This window comes from Pseudopodoces humilis, chromosome 1, assembly GCF_049639895.1.
Source record: "Pseudopodoces humilis isolate 2021_Gansu_Grassland_sample_001 chromosome 1, ASM4963989v1, whole genome shotgun sequence".
In the NCBI taxonomy this organism is placed as follows: domain Eukaryota; kingdom Metazoa; phylum Chordata; class Aves; order Passeriformes; family Paridae; genus Pseudopodoces; species Pseudopodoces humilis.
Genome location: NC_142200.1, coordinates 45,390,511 through 45,393,999, shown reverse-complemented (window position 1 = coordinate 45,393,999; position 3,489 = coordinate 45,390,511). Strand labels below are relative to the sequence as shown.

General features: G+C 45.8%; 1 long non-coding RNA gene across 1 annotated transcript; it reads left to right on the top strand.

The window, feature by feature from the left end:
- The first annotated feature begins 242 nt into the window (after window positions 1-242).
- LOC148185087 (uncharacterized) lies at window positions 243-1,950 on the top strand. The gene is made up of 2 exons (XR_015772873.1): window positions 243-486; window positions 1,830-1,950. It is a non-coding gene; the product is annotated as an uncharacterized LOC148185087 (long non-coding RNA).
- Window positions 1,951-3,489: the final 1,539 nt, after the last annotated feature.

Genomic DNA, 3,489 nt, shown 5'->3' with positions numbered 1-3,489 from the left:
ATAAATAAGCCAGTGGAATGGGTGGCTGAGGTGGCGCCTGGAGCAGCAGCTACTGCTCCAACTTGTTGTGGATAAGCACTAGAGCAGGAGAGCTACAAATTCAGCAGGATCTCTGCTGAGCAGGGTCCTGGCTCCTCAGTGGATAAAGGAAGGTGGAGCAGAGTGAAGACAGGAAGTACAAGGGTGTGGAAATGAAGCCTGGGAGGAAGCAGGGGAAGAGGTAGGTAGGAGGCGAAGGTGAGGGACTGGGAATATGAAGTTAGTGACGGACAGAGATGAGCAGCAGCAGAGCGAGGGGACAGCAGGAGCAGCAGCAGGAGCAGCAGCAGGAGCAGCAGCAGCAGCAGCAGCAGGAGCAGCAGCAGCAGCAGCAGCAGCAGCAGCAGCAGCAGCAGCAGCAGCAGCAGCAGCAGCAGCAGCAGCAGCAGGGGTGCCCTCTCGCCTTGCTGCAGCCCGTGGTGCCTGCGAGCAGCGATGGGCGGCAAGGTGACCAGCAGCAGGGCCCCACTGCCTCCGTGCCGCGCCAGGAGCGCTGAGGGCCGCCGCAGCTGCGGGGCAGGCCGCAGGCAGGGGCTGCGCGCGCGGGGCCCCGCGGCCTGACGCGGCTTGGTAACCCGACCCACGGCAGCACGGGCAGCCGGAGAACATGACACTTCTCTGTCATCAGCCTGGATGAAGAGAGCAGTGCGTGGGTAACCTGGAAGGTGCTGCCTCTCTCTGTCGGAGAGTGGGGACAATGCAGGAGGTGGCTTTTGCCCGATCTGACAAAGAGGATGAAAACCAGCTGGGTTCCCAGTCAGGGCTCCAAGCAGGTTTGCTGCCAGAAACCAGGCATCAGGGATTCTGCACTGGGGAATTTTGTCAATGTCTGTGTATTTAGTCAGATTTTCCTGTAATAAAACTACATTCTAGGCACTCTGATTTTGATAACATGGGAACTGACTCCTAATTTATGTTTCCAGAGCTATTTTTCCTGATCCTGAAGGAGCTGCTTCCCCAATATCTTTCATGAATAAACCTTCATTTTGTCTTTCAGCACTTTTTTTTTTCCCCATAATTTTTAACCATTGTTTCCAGTGCCCTTCTCCCCGGACTGTGCATAGCCACAGTGGCCTGGGTTTGTAATTATGGCAAAAACTTGTCTCGTGACTAGGCGATGACTAGAGATAATTCCCCAGAAGAAACACCTACAGAAGAATGCCATTTCTGCACTTTTGCTCTCCTTTTGCTTGGATTCATCAGGCTGCTGCTCACCCATTGCTTATTATTTTTAACCCTTCAGCTGCATCTTTTCTTTTGAAACTAAATAATTCTAACTATTAGAGTCCATTTACAATATTAAAACTGCTGTATTTACCATAATACTCCCTAAAGTCCTAAAGTGACTATAATTCACAAATTATCAGCCTAATTGCTTATCTCTGAGTTTATCAGTAAAAACAGTATGTGGACTGACTCATTCTGCATGAACAACAAAAATATCTGAACCTCTTCCAGAAAAATGGCAGGAGGTGTTGTGTTTCTGTATGATTTTAGATTAAGATGCACCTCCACTGGAGAGGAAATGCAAAGTCCTCCACTCAGCGGGAAAAATTGCTGGAACTTCATATTTTCTTTTGGGTCAGTTTGCTTCATAGCTTAGTGCCTCAATGGCAAATCTGGATGATGGCTTTTTTTATGGTCAATATTTAAGATCTAGGGATTCAATTCTCAAATATTCATGACATAATTTCTATATAATTAGAATAAGGCTAACATACTTTCACAAAAGCACAACATGCATTTTAATGTTTTTCTCGATTTTCTTTTTTTTTTTTTTTTTTTCCCAGATGTCTGCATTAGAGGATAAAAGAGCTAAATGAAAATAACTTATGTACAGTGAAAACTGGACTACGGCATCTTCTGTCACAAGTCATGCATCTCCTCAGGATGAAAAGCTTTTCACATCACAAGACACATGTTTGACTGTGACTTATCATTTCCAGGTTAGGGACATACTTGAGTTCCCTGACATGCTACAGACCATTCATCATTTCAACCTGTGCTACTCTTGTTTTTAAGCTAACTTTTTTAGTGCTAGTGAATTTGATTTAGAGACATCAGCAAAGGAGTGACACGGCTTCCTCTAGCATGGGAAGTGCTGTATTTCAGTATGAAAATTGAAATACAAAAAATATGAAAAATATGAAAAACTGAAATTCACTGTGCTCTCACCCCACAGTGTGAACACAGAGGTTCCTACAATGTGCCAGTTTTTATAAGTCTGTGTCTGTGTGTATGTGGACATGCCAGGCAACCTGGGCCACAGTATCATGCTTGACTCTGAGTCAGCTGATGCATGAGCCGAAGGTGAAAAAATGCTGTTGCTCCAGTTAGGAAGCAGCAACCATAAGTCACCCTTAGGCATCCTCGTCTGGGGAGAAGGGAGAATGACACCATAGCCGTGAAACGACCAATTCTCCTTGAGCTGTAAGAGCAGAACAGCTAAGGTGTCCTCTGGGGAATCCTCAACAAATTCAATGGTACTTTCAGCTGGCTTTCGAGTGACTCTGCGTAGCTGCTTAGCGGTAGGTCCTCTGTGGGACTGAGACCAAACTGTGCACGTGTGTGTGGGTCGGGGGGGTAGTATAGCTTCTATTCACAGCAAAATTAGCAGTTCCAGAAGATAAACAAGGATTAACTTTTCACCTTTTTTTTTTTTTAGCTTGGGAAGGAGACAGCTTTATTTTTTTTTTTTTTTTTGGGGGTAGGGGGAGGAGGATGGAAAGAAAACAGTAGCAGAAGGATCCTATCTCTGCTGACTTCACCTCTACACAGTGCCCACACATGTGATTTCAAGCACAATGTAAACACTGGTGGTGTTGTGGGTATACTGCTAAGAGACATAATTGAGATATTCTGAAGCAGTCATTAACACTTTGGACTCTGAGTCAATCCAAAGATCCACAGAGGAGAAATGTGAGTCACAAATATTTTGGTCTGTTTAAGGGGGTTTAATAAAAAAAAAAGAAAAAGGATATTTTAAATACTGTTGTACACCTAACTAGTGCCAGATACTACCTGTAGTATTGCATCTGTGACCTTAATCCTAGTAGTAACTATCAAAAAGTCTCCTTCCCATTTCAATGGGGTTCAGCAGTGTTGAACCCCAACACCCAAGTGTGCTGAGCCTAGGACAGCTCAACAGCCTTGAGCCGTGAGCAAGTGAGCAAGAGACCAAGGAGATCACCTGGTAAGAGGGAGCCTATTTATGCTGCTGTATTGTAACCATATTGCTGGAACTTGTAGCTCTCTCTTCTTCTTCCAGTGAGCAATGCTTCTTGTGCACCAGCTGCCATCTGCGATAGAAAGAGGAGTCACTGGGCTCTCCAATGGTTATACTGATGTTTAGTCTCAGACTGAGTTGAGGATCAGGCCAAGGCTGCTTCAGGGACCCAGGAAGCATGATTTCTGGCTCCCACACAGCCTTCACCTGCAAAGCTCTGAGCA